This window comes from Rattus norvegicus, chromosome X (assembly GCF_036323735.1).
Source record: "Rattus norvegicus strain BN/NHsdMcwi chromosome X, GRCr8, whole genome shotgun sequence".
NCBI lineage: Eukaryota > Metazoa > Chordata > Mammalia > Rodentia > Muridae > Rattus > Rattus norvegicus.
In genome coordinates this window covers 27,810,219-27,834,773 of record NC_086039.1, presented here as the reverse complement: position 1 = coordinate 27,834,773, position 24,555 = coordinate 27,810,219, and the positions used below count along the sequence as shown (strand labels likewise).

The window sequence follows — 24,555 nt, the reverse complement described above, 5'->3', positions numbered from 1 at the left end:
GCAATGTAGTTAAAGCTGGCTCACAACTCACAGTCCCTTTGCCTCAGTTTCCTGGGTGCTGGATTTTAGGTACTTGTCACTAAAACTGGCTTGTTTATTCTTGTAATAATGACTATCACACAGTACTAAGGGATATACATGAACTTACTGTGTTGTATTTATTGTCCAGTAACTTAATCATGTATGATTGCAACTACTTCCTTAGTAGGTGGGGGATAATAAACATAACACTTATAGCATAAAATTTTGATGAAGATTCAGTTAATGTTTGCTTACTACTTAGTATATCACATGGTATTTATGGAACAATATGTCAAATAAATATGTGTCAAATTATACAGTGGTAGTTGTAAAGAACTTCAAAGGATCTGAGATTTTAAAATAAATTTCCATTAATAAACTATACTTCCATTGTTTCTAAGACATTTTCATCAGACATGAGATTCTTATAGTTGAGACAAAGGATTTTGTTATTTATAATACAAGTAGTATGGATTTCATATATTACTTCTCCTTACCTTTAAGTCCCACAAAGTGTCAGAAAAGAAAGAATTATGTCTTACTGACTTTCAACTTACTGATTTTCAATATTCTTCGCTAGATCACCTATGTAAAAGATGGGTTACTAAGAGAGATACAAATATGAATTTCTGAACATGTGCTTTCCATATATACATATGCAGGACAGTGCGTAACTCAAAGAAGTGGCTACAATTTCAATTTCATTGAAAATGGAAGACAATGGGTGTGTGATAAACAGGTTATGAGAAAGTGATAAGGTAAAGGCATAATAACCAGAGGAAGGTTTTATGGTGATACACATTAAATCCAGTGCCTTTTGTTTTTTGGTAGAAAACAATTGCCATGAACCATTTTGCTGGAATCTCATCAACCTGGGAGCATTAGCCCCTAAGAAATCAGAGTAAAACCTGATCTTAAACTTGTGATGGAGGAAGACTCTTTCCGAGTTTGCAACCCTCTATCTCTGCCTCTGAATAGTGGGAGTATAATTGTAGTGTGCCACGCCTGGCTTTAATTGGTTTTGTTGGTGGTGGTTCATTATTTGAATTAATCAAACATGATTACAATGTTGAGGGGAATAGATTAGGGAAAACTCTTATGAACCCTTCATCCAACCCTTTTTACTATGCTCCCCAAACCTTTGGCAGTTAGTAGTCTGTTTGCCACCTCTATTACTGCTGTTGCTGCCTCTGCTGCTGCTGCTGCTGCTGCTGCTGCTGCTACTATCACTGCTACTGCTGCTGCTGCTCCAACTGCTGCTATTATTCTTGCATTGCTTGGAATTGAACCTAGACCCTTGGGCACTCCAAGCAGGTACTTTATCTCTTTGATATTTTTCCAGTTCTCCATCTCTACAACTTTATCCTCCCAAGAATATAATGTAAGTCTGCTTGCAGCATGCATTATTTTGAGGCTGCCATTTGTTTCACTCCACATGATTCTCTGGAGTTTCATACAAGTTATTGCAAATATCTGCTCATTTCTTTTCCTTCCTTTTCCTGTTTCATAACTGCAGTGTATATGTCTCACAGTTTGACCATTCACCTTGTTGATAAACATTTGACTTGCTTCTAAATTGATAACATTACAAATAAAATTGCTACGAATTTTTATGTACTAGATTCTGTGTGACCACAAGTTGTCATTTCTCTGCATCAAATGCCGAGGAGGGCAGTTGCTAGGTTTTCTGTTAAGTGAAAACAGTTTTGTTGCAAACTGCCAAACTGTATTCCACAGTGGCTGAACAGTTCTGTATTCCTATTAGCAATGTGTCCAATGATCCAATTTCTGTGAGCCTCACCTTAAAATTTGGTTGCTGCCCCCACTTAGATTTTAGGCATTTCATTAGTAGTAATGGTATCTTATTTGTGTTGCATATTCAAAGGTAAAGAAAATAGTTTATAATTCATTATAGGTATGAATTCAAATCCTCTTTGGTAAAATGCCAACATCAACATTGGGCCTATTATATGACTGGATTGTCCAAAATACATGGGGCTATCAGGTATTGTTAGGTCGAATGATGCCTAATATGCTGACAATAAAAGAACAGTTGTGTTGTATAATATATAACTTCCAAGCACTAGATTGGCCTTCATTTATACTCTGACAAATGTAAAGAATTGATACTTGATCAGATAGGCAGATACTGACTCCCGTGTGTATCCGTAGTCCATATCCATGAAAATTGTCAAAGCAATAACTTCTTGCTTCCAATATATTTCTCTAGTTTTGGATTTGCTCTATTTGAATAGGGTCATGACCATCTTCCTTGCTGATACATGTATAGTTAGTTGCATGTCTACTTACAAAACTCTTGAACTATTTTGGCTTGAATCCCTAATATGCTTCAGTATCTAATATCAGCAATGTTGTTAGTAACTTATTAAATGCCAGTTGTAGTCCCAAGCATAACAATTAAAAATGTCTCAAGATATTTCCAAATATCAACTATGATAAAAAAAATTCTGCTTTAAGGATCCTTCTTCTAAAGGTGAGGAGGAGGACAACCCTGTAGGAGGACCAGCAGTCTCAATTAACCTGGACCCCTGAGATCTCTGAGACACTGGACCACCAACCAGGCAGAATAAACCAGCTGATATGAGGCCCCCAACACATATACAGCAGAGGACTCCCGGGTCTTCATTCAGTCAGGAAAGATGCACCTAACCCTCAAGAGACTGGAGGCCTCAGGGAGTTTAGAGGTCTGGTGGGGTGGGCAGTGGGGATATCCTCGTGGAGATAGTGGGGAAAGAAGGTATGGGATGTGGAACAGTCAGAGGGTGGACCAGGTGGGGAATAATTCTGGAGTATTAAAAAAAAATCTAAATTAATAGAAAAAGGGTCCTTCTTCTAACTAAAAGAGAGGGAGTGTCTCTATTTTCAAGTTACCTTATTTCTGACAGACAGCTATCAATATCTTTAAAAGTTTTAAAAATATTTTTGCATATTATAGCTATATAATGGTAGTTAATAAAGGAAAATATCAGTCCCTTTTCTTCTTCCTTAGTCATCTTTTCCCCTTATTTATTTCTGGGATATGCTATGGGGTTTCATAAGGACATTGTGAGACAGATACATAGTGTTTTTTGACTATGTTCCTTCTCCCATTTCTCCACCCTCTTCTTCCCTTCATTCCCCTAGAAGTTTCCCTTCTACTTTCATTTTCAGTATACCGTTTTTAATATGTGTGTAATATATAGGATCGACAAATGACAGAAAATATGCTATCTTTGTCTGAGTCTCACCTAATTCACTTAATATGGTAACCTTCACTTGCAGCCCAGCACTTATGCATATGCTTTAAAATACCAAATTAACATAAGTAAATCAAGAATAAATCTTGATACCAACAGGGATTGCCTTACTTTGTTTTGATGATATATTGGACATTATAGCTATTCCAATAATCACATGAGCCACAAAATACTTCAATAGACCATATCTATATAAGCATAAAGATTTGGGTGGAGAAGGTGGGACAATCCCTGGATCTTCGTCTGATTTAATGTTAGTGCTTATCTTCAGATCTGCTAATAGATAAAAATTTAAAAATAAATAAGGTGCTCTAAAATAGTCAAAAATATGATACTTTCTTAAAATTTAATTATGGTTTTTTTGATAATAATAGTACAATCTGCAACATACTATATTTTATTAGGGTAAAACCAATATATTTTATATGTAACACATTTTAATGTAAGAAACACATTATCTGTTTTAGAATTAAAATAGGATGAAAGTAGTTATTGATTGAAATACTATAGGTAGTATATTCTTATTGAAATTAGAATTAAAATGTGTTTTATATCTACATACAGATTTAAAAAATCACTGGTGTAAAGAGTAAATTATAACCTCTTATGAAAACAATGTTCCTATTATAAAATGCTTTGTTGTGTTTTGGTGCTTCAGATTGAAGTCCGGGCCTTGTGCATACTAAGTATGTGCTCCACCATTTAGCTGCATCCCATGCCCCTTGGTTGTAAATTTAAATTCGGATTTTGGTTTTTTATCCTGTCCTTTTTTTGTATTACTAGAATATTCATTTGTTGCAGCATGCCCAAAGATTCTGACAGTAGTTATCATAGATTTACTGCTGTCAGTTGCTGTGCCTGAGAAATATGCCCTGATGTTGTATTGTAATATGAATCCCCTAGGAAAGCTATACCAATCAAGAATGAAACATTTCTTTCGTAAAAATAGAGATTTATAAACTGCCTAGAGGCCTTGCTATTTTGAGATGAAGGTGTGCCTTGAAGTGTTCATTTGTTTGTGATCCCAGCCAACTAAACCTAAGTGACAGTTCAATATAGCCAAACCTCTTGGGAGAGTATGAATTTAATAAGAAAATTACTAGGAAAAATATACTGAAACACAGGCTGACCCCCATAATAAGAGAATCCAGTTATAAATTTATTAGTTTCATAAAATGACAAATAATACTCAAAATATCTTGAAAATGCTTTTATTCCATTTACAAACACGAAAAGGCTTGGAAAAATAAATTTAATATTCACTAAATTGAAAAAATGTGAAAAAGGGTTTATTCATTTTACAGCTTATTTAGAAAGGGTTGCTAGAACTCCCAATAGCATAACTATAATTTTCAGAATTTCCTTCCAAATAGTCTATTATACAAGGACAGTTCCATTCATAGAATATGCTTAAAAATGTCACCTTCACCTTTAATTATGCTGCTCTTTGCCTTCCTTTTATTTTATTCTTTATTATTAATAGTGTGTATAAGGACTCAGTATATGTATGTCGGATTGGTTCCAGGACCCTTGCCAATGCTTCAGTCCATAGGTGCTGAGTCTCTATGCACAAAATGTCCTAATATACTCTATATTATGTTCATATATCTTTGCATATAGTCTATAGGTTACTTGTAATATAGATTATAATATAAATGCAAAGATTTTTACTCTAATCTTTAGAAAATAATGAAAAATTTAAAATGCTGTACATGTTCACTGCATGTGTAGAGTTTTCAAGTATTTACAATCTATTGTTGTTTTATTCTGAGGTTCTTGAGGCCATAAATACAGAAGGCTGATTGTGGATGATCTTTTAGTATTGCTTGATTTGATCAGCAACCGGGTATTCTGTACTGAAAAAGTTGCATCTCAACCTGGCAGGCAGATTAGCATGTCCATAAGACATTAGCAGAGAAAATATGAAAAAAATTCCAATAGTTTGATTATTTTCTTCAGTGACTCAGTGTCTTAGAAAATGAGTAGAATGGATGGTGAGAATCTTCCTCGAGTTACCTGTCTGTTGAATGTGTATATCACTGAATTAATGGAAGGGATATTTTTAAAATGTACTGTATTGATTCTTCGGGGAAAGATATCTCTGTGTAATGGAAGATTACCATGGAAGCTATAGAGATTTTCCAAAGGCCTAGCTAGACAGTGTTGAATCACATCAGAGTCCCTCAAGGTATAACAAAAGAAAGCATGTGCAGTGCGAGAAAATTTTACTTGTCAGCAGTTTAATGCTTTTTAAGCTGCAGCCTGTATGAGAGCTTTGATATCTTTAACTTTGAACCAAGGATAAAAATTACAATTTCAAGAAACACAGAGGTCTTCTTAGTTTTAGCAGAAGGCCATTCAGTCCTACCAGATTTTAAATGACTGTGTTCCTAACCATTAATGCCAAATATAGGTTCGTCAATATGGTTCCTGAATCATTCAAAGAAGCGCATCCTGTTTTAAATTTTTCTTAAATTCCTATTACACAGGAAAACCCTGTCTCAAAAGGAAAAAAAGTGTTTTTTTAAAACCCTAAGGACAACATGCAATCAATTACTTTTCCAATGATGGCTTAATCACTTATTTCATTCCAAAGTGGGAATTTGTTAAAAGTTTAGGGGTTTTAAAAATATTCAGCTAAGTAAGAGAAGATAACCACAAGAGGCCACATATTGTTCAATGCCATTTTTAGGAATGGTCCAGAGGAAGCATATTCAAGGAGACAGAAAGATTAGTGGTTACCAAGGTTAAAACGGAATGAGCAATGACTATTAGTGGTATGATAAAAATATTCTAGAATTAGATTTTGGTTATAGCTACCCAACTCTGTGCTCTTTAAAAACAGTGAATTATATACACGAATTGGGTATTTTGGCATATAAATTATAGCTCCTTAAAGCTTTTTTTTTTTAAAAATGAGCATCCAGAATCTAAAATAAAGGTATTGGGACTTGTGGTTTTAAATATTAAAGACCACTTGTTTAATTGTTTCAAATTTTTAAAACTGAATTTTATTTTATTACTGGGGCACAATGGAGTTGATTTTCTCCTTTCACCTTTATCTCGATCTCCTCAAAGATTTTCTTTTTTAATCTCAAATTAAAATACTTTTACTCTGAGCCTCTAATAAGCAGAACAACCCCACAAATATAGGGAATGGAGGTCACTTTCTTTCTTATTCCAAATACTTAGTAAATTGTGCAGGTGTATGCAAATGGGAACGTGTCTTTGTGTGTGTGTTTGGCAAGAGTAGTGTTAAAAGCAGGGTCATGTCATTTGTCAGACCTATAGAAAACCCTAGAGCGTTAGTGAACAAAGTGTGAAGCTGTTTGCACCATTCTCATGTCACATGAATCCAAGCTGGGGTCAGAACCCTTGCTCACAATGAGCCAGATAAGAAATATTTGAGGCCTTCAACTCTGTCAAATTCCTTAATACATCCATAAACTACATAATCACTGTGTCCTCAGAGAAATTTTATTTGTGGACACTGAAATTTTTAAGCCTGTGTAATTTTCGTGAGTCACAAAAATATCAAAATTCCATGTTTAAAAGTGGGAGAAACATTTCCTTGTGGGCCACAGGAAACAAGCAGAGGGCTGGCTTGGGCACACAGGTCCCCTGGTGACAAGTTTGCAGACTCCTGCTCTAGGCACTGACTTAGAAAGGCACCTCACTAATCAGCACATTGTTGTGAAGCACATTAAATTACTCAAGCCAGGGTAGAGGGAAAGCAGTAGAGTTGCTTTATTTTGAAGGGCTGAGCTATTGAAAGACCACATTTTAACAGTCAACTTTTTAAGGAAATTATGAAAAATCAGCAAATAGGAACTTTTGAAAAGAGTATTCAGAATGGAATAATGCTGCTTTGTGTTATTCTATTTATTTATTTATTTTTTTAAAGTCATGGAAGCCATGAATATCCTGAACTTTGTCCATTATGAAGTATGCCAAGGTTGTGGATTTTAAAGGCATGGGAATTTTTCATTGCTTCTGGCTCCTGCGTGTTAACAGCAAAGTTATTCATTAAGTCAATACTTAAAAAAACTGTCAACAAGGCTTCTTTATACCAACCATATCTGCATTGGATACAGTTCCAGAGAGGTGATTTTCCCCCTTCAACTAATGAGCGTGTTCATTGTTATTTTAATGACAAATCATTTACAGAAAAAAAAAAAACTTTTCAAGTAAGCAAGTCTCCTTCTACATCCTAGTAGTTTATAAGAAGACTCCTAAAAAAAAAAAAACCAACCATCAGGATGCTGGCAACTTTCCTTGAATAGTGAGCCAGTAATACAAAAGGAAGAAAACTTTAGGAAATACATTGGCCATTTTATGTCACACTTTGGGGGTTACTTTTAGATTTCGGAGGCACAAGTCTAAAGTTGAAGAACATAAAGAGTTTTAAAGAGTACCCTGGACTCTGACCTCATAGGTAGCAATGAATATCCTAGTAAGAGCACCAGTGGAAGGGGAAGCCCTGGGTCCTGCTAAGACTGAGCCGCCAGTGAACTAGATTGTTAGGGGGGATGGCGGCAATGGGGGGAGGATGGGGAGGGGAACACCCGCAAAGAAGGGGAGGGGGAGGGATTAGGGGGATGATTGCCAGGAAACCGGGAAAGGGAATAACACTCGAAATGTAAATAAGAAATACTCAAGTTAATAAAAAAAAAAGAGTATTTCTCACCATCTCCCCAACCTCCCACATACCCCTTGGTTTGGTCTGAGAATTACTAAGATTTACAATTGGATGAAAAATTAAACTTACAAATATTCTCTCAGAATGTCAATAAGAAAATCAGGAAAACATAGCATGTTTTTTAGTAAAAACTTCACATTTTAACAATATCTCCTGAGAATCCAATTTTCTGGCCACAGGAAGAGACAAATATTCAAGATGAATTAAGTATGCGCCCTCACAAGCTTTTCCATTATTTAAGTTTGTAGAAAGCCCAAGCCTCTGGCAAATGTAAATTGTCTTCCTAAGCCTATGGCTCCCTTTCTTTGTTCTTGAGCACAGTAAGGAATACAGTATTCTAATATCATATGATCATTTCCATGTCCTACATGGTAGAGTTACCTTCAAGAACTGTAATAATACCTTTGCTCTCAGGGTTACAGAAGAGGTACTTGAGAAGCTTTCTGCTGAAAAATTGAAAGTATTTTGTGAAATGGCTAGCTCCAACTGGAGATATTTCAGCATAGCATATGATGGTGTCTGGCATTGGCTTTTTTCTAGTTTTGTGCACTGAATATTATTATCATTCTTTTAGAGGTGAGCAGGGTGAGGTCTGGAAAAGATATCAGAAATGAGAAAGTACTTGGAAAGTTTTAAATTTGGTCAGTCTTGTACCTAACACCCTTCTCTCTGCAGCATAGTATATTATTCATCTCTGTGTCTACTTTTTCCAACAGAAAATTCAGAAAAATTAAGCCATGGTGATCATCTTTCAGACTTCTTATCTTCTTAGGTAATCCTCGGCCATTCCGTTATATAGGATGGAGAAGAATGGGGATTTGGGGCAGGGAAAATGAATATTGAAGATATAGAAAATGAAGTCTTGGGCATGTAATAAACAGTGGAATGTATCCTATGGACATATGAGCAGAATATGCACTGTCTACACTAAATGGGAGAGAGCTCTGGAAAGGTAAAATTTAAGCTGAAGGTGATAGACATTTTCTTTGAACTAATTGTCACTGGTCAGAATCTGAGACCTATGTAGGAGGAAAATGTTGTCACTACGTTTACAGAGTAAAAAGATTAGTTTACTATCGCCATACAACAAGTTAGAACACACATAGGGTATAATGTGATCACCCATGTTTTTGAAGCTCAGGACTCTGTAAGGCACCCTGGCTATGTTCTTTGCTTACCAGGCTATGTTCAGTCTTACCAGGCTGCAATTAAGCTTTGATCCAAACTATGCTCTTCACTGGGGATCCAGGGGACATATCGTCTGCCAGGCTCACAGTTGTGGACTGGCTGGAATCCTGCAGGCCATCTACACCCCTTCTCTGTCTCTTCATCGACAACATGCTTTTAATCTTTTTAATCAGCAACAGCACGCTGAGTCATTTGCACATAGAACATCTCTCTATATTCTCATGCTGTCAATAACAAAGAGCACATACTTCCCTTCCTGGTACCACCTCTGCACTACAATTTGACATACTACAGACAGTAGTATCTTGTCATAGTGACAGGTTTCAGCGGTAAGGGAGACCATCTCTGGGTTGCTGTTTTAGAGAGTTGACTTACCATGGGGATTTTCATCTGTTGCTTTGCCCCTCTATGGACAATTGGGGCGAAAAGGCAGAATTGGAACTAAGTGCCACAAACCTGTTCTTTCAAAGAAAGTCACACATACTCGTATTAAGCTCCTCCCCTGACCACCTTCTGGGTATTTACTGATGTCAAGGAGCTCTACAGTAGCAGTTCTCAATCTGTGGGTCACAACTCTTTAATGGTGTCAGATGACCTCTGGAAAACACAGATGTTTACATTATAATCCAAAACAGTAGTTAAATTACAATTATGAGGTAACAATGAAATTAATTTTATGGATAAGGGACACTGCAACATAAGGAACTGTATTAAAGGGCCGTAGCCTTAGAAAGGTTGAGAACCACTGCTCTAGAGTTGAAAAGGATCATCTGAAGACTTTGGACACGCTGTGCACAAGAGGGCAGTACAGAGCAAGAGCTAGAAATATTGATACCAAGTCCCTTGATCCTATTGTTTTGTGAGGTGGTAATCAACATCTTATCCAATACAGGCTTCCTCAGGTGACACTGTAGTGCAGCATTCCACAACACAAATTTTTATTTTCTCACCCATGAAGGGGTCTATTAAAACCTGTGTCTTCATTCCACATCCTATGAAATGCAATAATCCTAGCTATACTGCATGCCTTTGTGTGTGTGTGTGAGTGTGTGTGTGTGTGTATCTGCTTTATATAAAAGAGTGAGATTATTTGCCACTAAGAACTATTTTCCACTGACAGCATATGTTGTACTGGGTGGATTGCTCATATTCTACTATTTATTAAATCTTTGGCTTATATGGTCTATTTGGTTCGTAAAGTGGTTGTAATACTTCAGTTGTTCTAAAAGGTACTTAAGATTAATCTTAAGAAGTCAGAAGAGTTTTTGAACATGAAAAATCATCCAATATATTATATTTAAACTAACAAAACAAAGTGGAAAGTATGAACCCATTTTTGTGGTTGAAATGTACAGGAAAATGACCATAAGGATCATTTTATGGAATGCAACTTCTTAGTGGTTACCCCTTCTCTAGGTGACTTGCTTTGAGGGACTGTGATGAATGAGTGCATAGTGCATTCATGCAAAGCAAAGTTCTATTAAAAAGTTAACCATTCTCTGTTTTGCCTTTAACATTCAAGATGAATGGGCAAGCTAAATTCAATCATTCACATGTAGCAAAAGAACTGTTTTACATGGCTCATTCATGCCTCCCTTAGATCTCTAGAGGGCAGCCTCAAAGTTTACTATTCATTCTTCTTAATGCTGGTTGGATGCACATGTGCTATTTTCTGTTAAAGAAAATACTAAGGAGTATTTCTTCTTTTATAAAAAGGTTTCAGGGTCCCCTAGGCCCCCTTAGTTCTATTTACTTTGGATATTTCAGCAGTTACTGTAGGGCTTAACTGTGGTGAGTCTTTAAGCCCCCTTTTTAAATTCATAAACTTCCTCAAGTCTTAGAAAAATGTCAGGTTACATTTATATTTTGTAACCCAGTTGGAGTATAGACTGCTTCTATTCTGGGCACCTTGTTCTAATTTATGTCAGGAGGAATTGTATACAGGTCAGGGTGGGGAGCAGTTTATAATTAATGGGGTGGACAAGTGGACTTTTAGTATTTCATAAAATAAAATGGAACTCACATGTGCTTGTAACTGTTGTGTTTTAAAATATTTACATCTATTCTAGTAAACATTAATTATAACATATTTCTCTTGTGAACTTGCTGACTGGGAGGTCACAAGCCATTGCTCACTGAGTGGAACAAATAGATGACAAGGTAGTTATGTAAAATCTGGAGTACTCAGGGGATATCAGTGAATGGACTCATGGAAATAATCCAGCCTTGGGGTTTTCTCATGCTTAAAGCACCCTCTTCTTGATAAGCTCCAGATGTCTGTCCTAAGGGAAAAGGATGAGCTATTAGCATGGGAAATTCTTTAATGGCTGCTGGTGTAGAAGACATGATTGACCAATGCTTAACTAGTCTTTTAATGTTAATTTATAACTAGTAGAGCCTCGAGTCCAAACGTACTCTACATTCTTATACCAACGTTCCTAATGTAGGAACAACATTTTTTAAATCATGGTTAAAGATGATTTTAAGAGTCTCAAAAACCCTGATTCTAAACTGTACTGTGGCACATGCCAATTATGTGGCCCTGGGAAAAGTCCCTAAAACTCTGAGCCTCAGTCCCTAAAACTCTGGAGAATAGGACAAATGAACCGTACTACGTAGAGTTTGGGTAGTGGTTAGCCAATTAATTTAAAATGTACAGCAAATTTTAAATGCTAAAAATGCTTGATCTGGTCATATGAAAGAATGTTTCAAAATAAGAAATGGAAAAAAAAGTGTGTTCATGTTAGACATGTTAATATACTCCTTGTTTTCACATCAGGATCTATTCCACAAGTAATTATTTCTATCAAGGTAATGTATCTTTGTATGTAAACAGGAATATATAATATACACACATACATGTGTCTGTTTGTTACTTGCAGTGTGCAGTGTAAAAAAATCAATACAGTGATCATGTTCTTATCTAAAGTGCTCCTCCTGTTACTAAGGCAGAAAACTATTCTGAATGATGAGGATACTTGTACAGATGATAAACATAGACACTATGTGCATACAGTTAACCTTGAAGTCACTGGGGTGACAGATATTAGAAGCCAGTAGACTTTGGGAACTTGGCACCCTGTTTATTTCAAGATTATAAAGTATCTTTTGGTCTTTCTAAGAGTCAGTTGATCAGAGTCCTTGTAAAGTTCATAGAAAGAAAGAATGACTAGGCTTTTGGCATAATTATATTTCATAGGACAACAATAAGTAGCAGGATAGGGGCAGACAACACAGATGGAAGGACACAATGAAAAAGAAGACACACCATTTATCTTGTCTTCCCAAAATGCATATGATACTCCAGATTGAAATCCAAAATATAGCTTGTTTGGCAGTGCATACCTCTAATCTCCACACTTAGAAATAGGAGGCAGAAGAATTGTGGAATTGAGGCTAGTTTGAGCAAATTAATTATCAAGAACCCCCCCCAGCACACAATGACATGTTAAATATAAAATGTGCAATTAATACATCTCTCCTTCAAATTCTTTATAGTTTTGCATCCAAGTCATATTAGTCAATTAGATAAATATACAAATATATTTACTTTTGTTTTACAGTAGAGTTCTAAATTAGGGTATGACAACTGTAGCAGTTTCAAAATAGTCATCACTGATCTCCCTTTTGTCAGTCTAGATGTGAGATATAGCTATGTTCTTAATGTTCATTCTATTCTTTATAGAAGGGTTTATGAAAACTCCACTGTGTTCACAATATTTAACATAACTTGTGACACGTAAGAGGAACTCAAAGTAAACTTGCCTATTGTTACTTTGGTAATATCTACACTCTCTGAAAAAGAAGCGTGTGTGTATGTCTCTGTGTGCGTGTGTGTGTGTGTGTGTGTGTGTGTGTGTGAGAGAGAGAGAGAGAGAGAGAGAGAGAGAGAGAGAGAGAGAAGAAAGAGAGAATGAGAATATAAGCCTCAGTCTGACTGATCTTGTCTTTCTATAAGCTAACAGCTGGCAGTGATAGTAGTTGACATTTTCAAGGTCATTCCTTGCATTGCAAGGAATTTTTTCCATAAAAATCTTTACCAAAAGTTAAGAAGCCTGATGTATATCCAGAGATCTCTTTCTCCTTGAAAGTAGTTTAATTCAGTATAGTAAAATAAACTATTCACCATATTTGGTAGTTCAAATTAGCATAAGGTAGGCATCTGTAGGTGATTGGAATGGGAGTCCCAAGGTAGACTTGTAACTACACTGCAAAAAAGAAGATATCTGGGGCTATTCAGCTGCCATTATATTCCACAAGAGACCTAAACACTTTCTCAATAAGACATATATTATGTATAACAGCGTGTGTGTATATATATATATACATATTTACTCTCTAATCATATTTAAATGTGTTTTAGTATTAGTCTTTAATTTGTGCTAACAAAATTAATTAAATTATTATATTAAAGTATTTTATTAAATACTTAACATTATATAGAGAAGAAATTTTTACTAATTTCCTTTCATCTACAAACACTGAAAAGCTTAACCTTACCTTAATTTTGTCCAAAAAATAAACCATTTTATTCATTACAATTTCTGATTTAATTTCCTTAGGCATTTGTGACATATAAAGGAGGTGATTGTACAATCAGTGTGAAAATGAACACAGACATAGTTATACGTTCAAGCTAAGCCCTGATTTCACTTTTTATGATGAAATGGAAAAATATATCGTGATCTGCCAGGAAAAATAAGATTTGGAATTATTAAGAGCCTGTAGATGAGACTGAAAACTTGATTTTAAGCTACATAAGGAAAAGTGGGTAGACTTGAGCATTTTAGACACATTTCAGTGAAGAGTTTTTTTAAAAAAAAGGTTTTGTATTTGAGGTTCAGTTAACCAGAAAATTAAATTAACCAGAAATCTTACATTTCCAGAGAATTAACCAAATGTGGAGTCTCATACTTTTATCATCATCTTAATTCCCACACAGAAATTAATTCTATCTTCTGACTTACTATTTGGAGGGTGCTTATTATCAAAGTCATTGCCTTGAGTAAGCAAGAACTGTAGTGCCTTTTTATTTTGGATATTAATGATCACCACACATATATGTATATATGGACTGCTTGCAAGAGAGAATGTGTTTGCACATGAGGCATTTAAAGACACACTAGTAGTCAAGGCTCTCATAGCGATATGACTTCCATTTTCTTTTTCCCACTCATTTCCCCTTTAGATATGTGTTTTTTAGAATCACAAGTATTTTTCTAGAAATGGAGCCATGTTTTCTTGTAGATAACTAAAGTTTGGCAGAGAAGGGACGGCACTACAACCCCCAGTATAAATAACTTCTATGTAACAGAACAATGTCTTCACAAAGATAACAAGGAAGTGAGTCAAGAAAGCTCCAAAGTAGCACAGAAAGAGGCCAGATGGTGTCTTTCTTTTGCTTTTGTTTTTGCTATGTCTTTCTTTCCTTCTTTCCTCTTTCTTCTTTCCTTTTCTTTCTTTCTTTCCTTCCTTCTTTCTTCTTTTTCTTTACAGTCACTAAGCAGGAGAGTTTGCCCAATTAAGGAAAATCTCATCTTGATTTTCATTTTGCAATTTTGATAGACTTCTCCTTAATGGCTGTGCACACGCGCGCGCGCATGCGCGCGCGCACACACACACACACACACACACACACACACACAGGATTTTTATTCAGGCAAATGATCATTTGTGCTATTGTAAGCAAGATTCTGCTGATGAGAATACGAAGTCTCAATGATAAAGGAGAAAATGGGTCTCCAAGTCTCAGCTCTAAAGGATCTTGGAATTTGCCCACTACCCTAAAGACCCTCATTACCATATCCATCATATTGTTGTAGGGTCTGGTGTTTTGTTTTCTTTTCTTTTGATAGCCTACAATCCAAGAAAGGCTGTGTAGCACAGTGGCTAACTAGGGTTTTGTGAGAACAGGGTAGAGCCAGGGATAGAAAATAGAGGTTTTGGAGTTCATCACCCCAGGGGGCTAATGTGCATAAAGGAACTGCTCCAAAGGACCCGAGTTTAATCCTCAGAGCTGCCACTCAGGATCAGGATGAAGAAGCACCCATGCAAAGAATTGCTTCTGGATGCTGATAGTCAGGGAGCGGGAAGTGGGACCTGAGCGCCCCTCTTTGGACTACTGATGTTTTGGCAGTTTATGTTGAGGGGGGAGGTTAACTGGCAGTGGTTCAAGCACAACAAAGCTCCCTTCAGGGAAGTCACCAGCATTCCTACCATCCTCTAGTGTCCTTTGTCCAGCACTCCAGGAGTGAGTGATTTCCCAGTCTCTTTTCCAATGAAGGAAATGACTGAAGTTGCAAAACTAAATATTTTCATCCATTTAAACTAGAGAGTAACTTGGAGGAATTTGCAATGGAAAGTATAGATTGAGACTGTCCTGTCAGTAGAACTGTTTGGATTTGTGCTGTGAATCAAGTGCTACTGTTGACTTAAAGAATGACAAACTAAATATATGTGATCAAGTTTTACCATAAAGATGCTAAATCAGGCATTAAAGTAGTTTTTTCCACAATGCAATGTAATATATATATATATATATATATATATATATATATATATATTTCATTCCTTCTTTAAAAGGATAACAAGAATACCCCTGGGAGGAAATAGGGAGGCAAAGTTTAGAACAGAGGCAGAAGGAACACCCATTCAGAGCCTACCCCACATGTGGCCCATACATATACAGCCACCAAACTAGATTAGATGGATGAAGCAAAGAAGTGTTTTATATTTTATCCAGCTAATATTCATATCTTTTATCAATAAATATAGCTCCACCATAATACAGCTTTGCCATCTTGAAAGTTTACTTTTCTTAAAGCCAGACATTTTGTAAATGAATTTTTAAGCCCTAGATTACAACTCAAGTACTAAGTCCTTTGGTTCGTGTTCCCCCCTCCTTTAATTAAAGGAGCCACACTCTTATCTATCCTGATGGAATGAAAGGATAAAGTGTATGTGAGGAAATGCATACTTAGATTGAATCTCAATGAAAGGATAAAATGCTTAGAAACAAAAGGTTTTTCTCTAAGTCCAAAACAATTGTTTAAACTAAAAAACAAACAAACAAACAAACAAACAAAAAACAAAAAAAGTAAAAACACAAAGACCATAAAGTAACTCCCCGAGATCATACCTTTGGATATGAATTCCAAAGTAATGTCATCTATCTATGTTTTACAAATATTACTTATAAATAATTTGTAGACACTTAATGAAGACATATTCTGATAATGCCAGAAAAAACAGTTTAGTCTGCCATAGGATTATGTTTTAAAAGTCAATAGGATTCTCCTGACCGTAGTACAATTTATATAAAATACCATTATTTTTGTGGTATAAGCCAGGAACTTAGACCATCACGGTCCTAAATTTTTTTAAAGAATGTTTTTTTGTTTTTGTTTTTGTTTTTGTTTTTGTTTTGTTTTGTTTTGTTTGCACAAGTATTGCATCTCCCCCCAAACACTTTGAATCTTGGGTTTTAGTCCAAAATTATCTTTGTATTGGAGCTAATTCACTCTCAGAAGACTGCTTGCTTTAAAAGACAATTAACCCTCCCCTAAACCTTATCATTGGAGCTAGAAAGGTAGCTCAGTGGGTAAATGCTTGCCTTGAGAACACCAGGACCAAAGTATCGCTCTTCGGAGCACACAAAAAAGACAGCAAGTCTTTTATGGTGGCCGCCTGTAATTCCAACACACGAGAGGCAGATCCTGAGACAATCTGGCCACGCTAGCTAGTATTGGTGAACTGGAGTTCAGTGAGAGACCCTGCCTTGATAACTAAAATGGAGAGCAATCTTGGAAAACACCTAACGTCAACCCTGGCTTACATATTCACATGCATGTACATACACACCTACACATATGTGTGTACCCATACACAGGTGAATATGTATGTATACATGTATGCATACTACATACATATACATACCAAAAAAGTAAAATAATTAAATAAACATTGTCACGTGCTTCAATGTCAAAGAGTATGGAACTATCTGTCAACCTTCTCAAGCATTTCCTGGGCCTATGCTGTTGATTCAATGACAACTCTCTTTTCCTCCCTTTATGAGTGCCACAGGGATCTCATTCCTTCTTGTCCATTCTTACTAATGTGGTCTCCAAAACCATGCTTGGTTACAATTTTGCCTAACCAGGAAGGGGTGTTATTTTTAAGATACTATTTGTTACTTCTTGCCATTGTCAGTCAGATACTAACAGGAACTATCAAACAACAGGATATTCCAGATGTAATACATCTTTGACATGCACGAATCTTGAGTCTGTGGTTCCAGATGTTCATTTCCCACAGTATTCAATTCATTTCCTGCATTTCTCTTCCCTATAACCATAGTTGTAGGCTCATTGGTATTTTCAGGTTTGAGTTAGCATTCTAAGATCAAATACACATCCAGGTACACATTCTGACTACTACATGCTATGCTTTAAATGTGTCCACAAAATTCACTTGCTGGAAATTTAATTCCCAATCCAGTAGTGTTGAGAGGTATTGAAGTGTTCCACAAGGGGCCTTCTACAAGTGGGTTTGGCCTTATGTTCACTACTGCTGTCTAAGGACATATCATTTCTCTCTTCTGGAAGAAATAGATTTCAAGTACAATCTTGAAAGCAGAGAGAGCTAGGTTCATCACGTGTATACATCTTGATCTACAACTGCACGCAGGCTATGCTACAGAACTGTGACAAATACATTTCTGTTCTTTATACCATGCTCAATCAGCTCCATTGCTATAGAAAGACAAACTAACCCAAGATACAATGTTTTCTGCTTTCTTGGCCCACTGAGTCTCTAGGCCATTCTATCAAAGCACATTGCTGAAATAAATCACGAGGCCACTGTTTTCAAATAACTCAATCACCTTGCCTTTCTAAACAATAAATTGTAAAGGCTTGACTTTAAAGCCCTTGAGAAAGAAATCAATGTTTTGTATCTGCAAATAAACAGTTAATCTGAAACTAAGCAATTAATAATTGGGGAGGGGGAGTGAAATTGTAGCTCTCTGCCTAAATGCTGGCAAGTTTTGTACTAAAATTAAAATAGGTCTATAGTCATATCTCCCTGAACATGTCTGACCAAATCTAAAAATAAGATGTTTTGTTTTTTTTATTGATAAGAGGATAACCAGAATGTCAAGAAAGACCACCCAGACATGAGTTAAAATATATCTTTTGCTAAAATGTCTATGTACATCTGTCAACACTGTTTTGTGTAATCTCCATAACTTCTTTTATTTTGTATAAGTCTTTAAAATAATTACTTTTGTAAACTATTTTTTATATTTTCTTCATTAAAATGTAAGTTCTCTAAAGGCTGGCCCTTGTTCTCATACTTACTACTGTTTTGCTAGTGTCTAAAGCTGCTCCTGAAAGCCGGCAAGACAAACAAAAGAAAAAATCAAAATCCCTGTATAATAAAATAGCTGAATTTTGTCTGCTTTTTATTCCAAAACAAGTAAGCTTACAATTAAAAATGTTTACAGAATTAGCCTACTGAACTACACACTTGCGTGTGGTATATATGTGTGGTTGTGTGTATGCACATACATGCATACAGAGGCTAGAGGATGTCTTAGGTGTCTTTCTCTATCAGTTTCAATCTTATTGGTTGAAAGAGTGTCTCACTGAGCCCAAAACTTTCTGTTTTAGCTAGACTGACTGACTGGCTACTGAAGCCCAAGAATCTGTTGTTCTCCATCTCCAAACACAGGCATTTATGGCCATATGTAACTTTTATGTGAATGTTGGTAATTTAAACTCATCTCTTCTTTTTACAGCAAGTATTCCTACTCATTTAACCAACTCCCCAGCCCCTTTCCCCATAGCCTTCAAATTACATTGGTACAAAGTAGAGAGCTGATGTTTTTGAATAGGTCCAGGCTTATTTGAGACTATGAAGGATTTTTAAAAAAAAAAACAAAAACAGCTTTTGATTATCTGGGCTAAATCTATGAGTAGGATTTCCTTGATCTATTTTAGTTTCCCTGTGTTTGCAGCTGACTCTAAAGGGTGGTACTGGTGGTAAAACTCTCATTGCTTCCGTGCAAACTTCTTTTACCTGTTGGCTTCCTTGACTTAATGATCATTCAATGTGAGGTGTGAGTCAGCCTACACTGTAACTGCTAGAAAGTCCACTGATATGTGGTTTTCTGTTTGCCACTGTTAGTCTGCCCCATAGGTGGAGACTTGAACCGTTTGCCACTGTTAGTCTGCCCCATAGGTGGAGACAGGAACCATGTGTGCCGACAAGTCTCCACAGATTGCTTAGATTTTTGTGACTCTTAAGAGTTACTAGCTTTAAGCTGTTTATGTACAAGAAAGTCTCACAGACCAGAGATACTTACCTTCCTCCAAGGCTTGGGAAGCATTCTTACATTTTATAATACAAGATTCAGATTTCTAAAGCTTTCGGTTCCTGAGCTGTAGTGAGCCCTATTATGCGCATCAGATACACTAGATGAGACTTGGGGGAAAATTGAAACAAGACTGTGAAGCATATACCATTTGTTGTGCCTTGAAAACTGCTTTTTTAAATCTCTAATTTAAAACTAATGCTTTCTGTCAGCATCCATGTAACCTGAAGATTAGCTTATGAAAATGAAAATGTCTGATATTTCTCTGCTCTCTCTAGGCTCATGGGTATTGTCCATGCTAGGATCTCTTGTTTCCTGCAATGTAAAGCCACTCTAGCAGCTGATATACAGGGGGAAGATGACTTTGAGTGGGAAGCAGAGAATGCAGCCTCGGGGTCTTTATGGGAGATAGCATCGTAATTACCACAGCGGCCTACTGAAGTTTAGAATATGTACAAAATTATCTACATAAAACTATTTTTAAATAGTCATTTTTGTTAAAAACAGAAATGTTAATTTAGAGGTTGGGTGATTTTAGGAACACTCCCTGCCTTTTCAGAGGAACTGAACTTGGATCCCAGCATCTACACCTGGCAATTGACATTTGCCTCTAACTCTAGTTCCACAGAACCCAACAGCTGCTTCTAGACTCCTCAGACAATGCTCCCTCTGGGGTATAACCACAAAATAGTAAATACTTAATATAAGTTGTTTTAAAGGAGAAATGATAGTTAAATTACTAATATCAGATTAAGTGGATTGGTATCCTTCCTGCTTCCCAAAATAGCTTGAAAAGGTTAGTAAGGAAAAAGTACAGACACTGAAATTATTTAGTGATGAATGAGAGAATTAATAAAGGACAAGAGGGGACAAAGGACAAGAAAATGACACTTTTGAAATGTGGCCTCACTTGATTCTCAACAGATTGTGACAGTTCCTTCACTCTCATTTAATATAGAAGGAAACTGTCTGGATAAGAGATGTACAGTATCAAGTCCTTGTCTGCCTTTGCAAGGAAATGTCAGAGTCCATGTTTGAGCTCAGGGTTATCTGCTTTCAAGGTATACATTCTTTTGTATGGTGTCACATTGATGGCATTGACTAAAAATACTTAGGGCATGTGGGTCCTCTAAATTTAAGGACTAACCCAAAGTTTTCTAACAGCACAACAGAGATAAACAGTTTCTCAGTTCTGTCTGAAACAGCAAGGGCACTGTGGCAAGGAGAAACAAGGTAAGAAGCAGCAGAACCTAGATAAGTGAAAAAGATGGAAATTTCTAATGCCCTGCAAAACTTACATTTTAGAACCCATTTAGCTTTCAGAGACTGCCATGATGATGATGATGATGATGATGATGATGATGATGATGATGATGATGATGATGATGTGTTAAGTCCAATGATTTGTTTGAACTCAAATTATGTCTTAATAAGTAAGTCATCACATTGACAGCTTTTGGAAAATTTTCACTACTTTGATTTGGCAAAATCAGCATACCATGTTGGTTGCTTTGTTTCTCAATACAGTGCTCATTGCTCAGTTTTCCTGGGAATTCTAAAGGGGTATGTATAAAGTTTAAGTTAAGGGGGCTTGAGGACTCAGTTGTCAAAGTCGTTGCTGGGCAAGTATGAGGATCTGAGTCTGGATTCTCAGAGACTACATAAGAAGACATCTATAATCCCAGTGCTGTGCAGTGAGAAACATTTAGCCAAAATAAAAATTAAAAAAGGTAGAAAACAATTAAAGATGTCTAACATCAACCTCTGTCCTCCACATGTACTAACATACATATATTCTAATGTACATTCACACACACAGAAATACATACACACATACACAAAGTTAAGAACATATTGTGAAGAGGCAGTCATTTGAGGGCAAAAATTAATTTCCTTAACTGTCAGCTATTTATAAAGCCAACATCTTATTTTATGTAGGGTAAAAAAGATGTAGAAATTGCAGGAAGTAGAATATGGTTTCAAAGGAAGGGGATTTTATGAGATTTGGAAGCTATCTTAATGTTTTGATAATTTAAAATGAATGTCTATGTGTGCATTTTAATGGTAACCCAATTTTATTGCCCCAGCTGTAAACATCTATGAGTCTGAGAAATGTTAGAGTTTATCCACTGTTTCAATGTAGTAAAAAGAGTTTTGCTCGAATTTCTCTGAAAAGTCTCTCTCTTGCTTTTGTTCTGTACAGGCAGTCCTGATACTATTCTTAATATCCTGTTTTCATTCGTCAGAGCTCTTGTCCTTTTCATTGCCATGTTCCCATCATTCCCAGTCTTTCATGTGGTGCTTTACAATAACAATTGAGAACAAAAGAATCACTACTCTTTTGGTTGCCTTAAAAAACAGAGGACTGTGTGGGGGATGGGTGCTTCATCCTCTGACTGTAGGGCTTCAGTGATCACAGGAAATGTTCATAATAGTTAACCAGGAGTTGTAGATGAGGTTAGTTTTATTTATTTCTTAAGATCACAATGTAACTTCAGGATACTGGGAATATGGGTATTTTGTGTGTGGCTAGCTTTGAAGTTGAATAGAAAAAGTGGTTTTCTTTTTATAATTCTCTCTCTCTCTCTCTCTCTCTCTCTCTCTCTCTCTCTCTCTCTCTGAGTGTGTGTGTCTGTGAGTATGTGTCTGTGTGCCTGTGTGTCTGTGTGCCTGTGTGTCTGTATGCCTGTGTGTCTGTATGCCTGTGTGTCTGTGTGCCTGTGTGTCTGTGTGTGGTGTCTGTGTGCCTGTGTGTGTCTGTGTGTCTTGTGCCTGTGTGTGTGTGTGTGTGTGTGTGTGTGTGTGTAGCTATATATACATATACAAATACTGATTCCATTATATACACATCCAGGATTTTATAGATTTGGAATTTTATGGATACATGTATAAATGTCAACCCAAATATGCATGGAAAAGCACTCAAGGAAGGGAGTATTATGTGCTCTTCACCTGTGAGTGGATTTAAAGAAATTAGTAGCTTTGATTTTGCCACCACCTTGATGTGACTCCAGTAATCTGAAGTTTCAATCATAGATCTCTTGCTAGGAGATAAATTGAGATTGTCCTCTCTGTTTTCTCTCTCTTTGTGGCCTGTTACTATTGTCAGACCCAAATTCTTATATGAAACCCAGAAAGGTCTAGAGTAGAAAACATCAGTCATTTACAACATAATATAAAATATATTTGATTTGGCTTTAAAACTGAATTGGTTTAGCTGGACATGGCAACACACACTTTTAAGCCTAGTGCTTGAAGGCTGAGGAATTAAGATCATAAATTCCAGGCCAGCCTTGACTACAAAGCAAGGCTAGGTTTGTTTATTTGTTTTTAAAAGAAAAAAAAAAGAAAACACCCAGGATGTTTGTTTCTTAAAATAAACTATAATATACAAAACATGAAATATTTGAGACCCTTTGATTGTTAAAAATCTCAACTAAAGGCTAACAATTTATGAACTTGAAAATATTACAAACTGCTTTGTTGTTGTTTACCATTGTCTTTTCATGGGTGGAGTGAATTTTTTGTTTCCTGATGTTTCAACTTGAACCATTCAGGCTGATTTTCCCATGACAGTGCCAGAATACAGGCAAGTTATATCTCTTCTCATAATGTTATGTTCACATAGGCTATTTAAAATATCTTTGATGAAAATTTAACTTTCCATTTGATAATATAAATATGTCTTTGGTGGACTACATAAATGTCTTCTAGAAATCATTGGTTTTAAAATTGACTGATGCCTGTATTGTTAATAGGTAAATAGAAGTATGATTTGGGGAGACATCAAGCAAGAACCTCATACTGTACATTTTTTTATGTCCTATGAACTGTGTTCTGGTTCACCATGAAGTGTTGACATGCCATAAAAGCAGGTGCTACAGCTTGCACACTGCACAACCAGAGTGAGCCCCCAGCTTCCCCTTTATCTTGCATGCTCCTTAATCACCTTTGCTGGAGCCCAACTGTCTACAGGATAAACTGGATTGTGCAGACTTGTTTTCACACTTTCCTGGTGAAATACTTTTGTTGCAGTTTCTTGTCTTGTATAGTGATAAGCCACATCCTTCAATTAACTGCAGTGCAGGACAAATTTTCTTCTTTCTCTTAGAAAATCTACTTCCCTTTCTTTATTTTAAAGGATTACTTTCCATTCTCGGTGTGCCCCTTTCTTACCATTCTGGAGACCATTTCTAGAGAGTGACATCAAGCTTGGGGAACATTTATGGACTCTTTCGTAGTCTGTATATACATACGGTATTAGATTTATTTGATATTAGATGCAGATAGAATTAACAGTCTGTGAGTTCTGAATTCATAGATTCAACCCAGTCCAAGAGTAAAACATGTAAACTGTGCTTTGTCTGTACTGAACATGTATAAGACCCTCTTGTTACTTTTTTCCCCTCAAAGAATTTACCATAGCATTGTGTTAGATATTATAGGTAATTCTGCAGTGATTTTAAATATGTGAGAGGACTTGTATATATGCAAATATCAAGCCATAACAAACGAGCATCCATGGGCATTGATATTTTTAGTGGGTGTACTTAGGAACCACTCCCCATGGAAAGCCACAGAGAACTATTTTCACATAGGACTCTTTTGAGGTGATTATGTGGGTGATATGTGATATATGTGTATAATTTATTCATATATATGTTGTATATTAAGATGATCCATTGTAATATATAGGCTTTTTGGAAGAAAATATGGTTTATCATATCTATACAACGTATTGTTCCTCCTAATGTAAACTAGAAACTAACTTCTTTCAAAAATGAAACTTGAATTATGAGGCTAAAGAAACAAACAAACAAAAAAGAGCATCTTATTTTTAACATGACCCAGTATCCAGTGCTGGGTAGGGTGTTAAAAGGATTCCAGGTGTAGGAGGTGTCAAGTTTCTGACCCCTAGCTGGTTCATCATGAAGTGTCGTAGTACCATAAAAGCAGGTGCTACAACTTGCACACTGCACAACCAGAGTAAGCCCCCACCGTCTCCTTTGTCTTGCATA

General features: G+C 36.2%; 1 protein-coding gene across 5 annotated transcripts in view; it reads left to right on the top strand.

Annotated features, from left to right (window-relative positions):
• Window positions 1-24,555, top strand: part of Mid1 (midline 1) — a 374,802-nt gene that overhangs the window by 218,276 nt on the left and 131,971 nt on the right. The window lies entirely within an intron of this gene.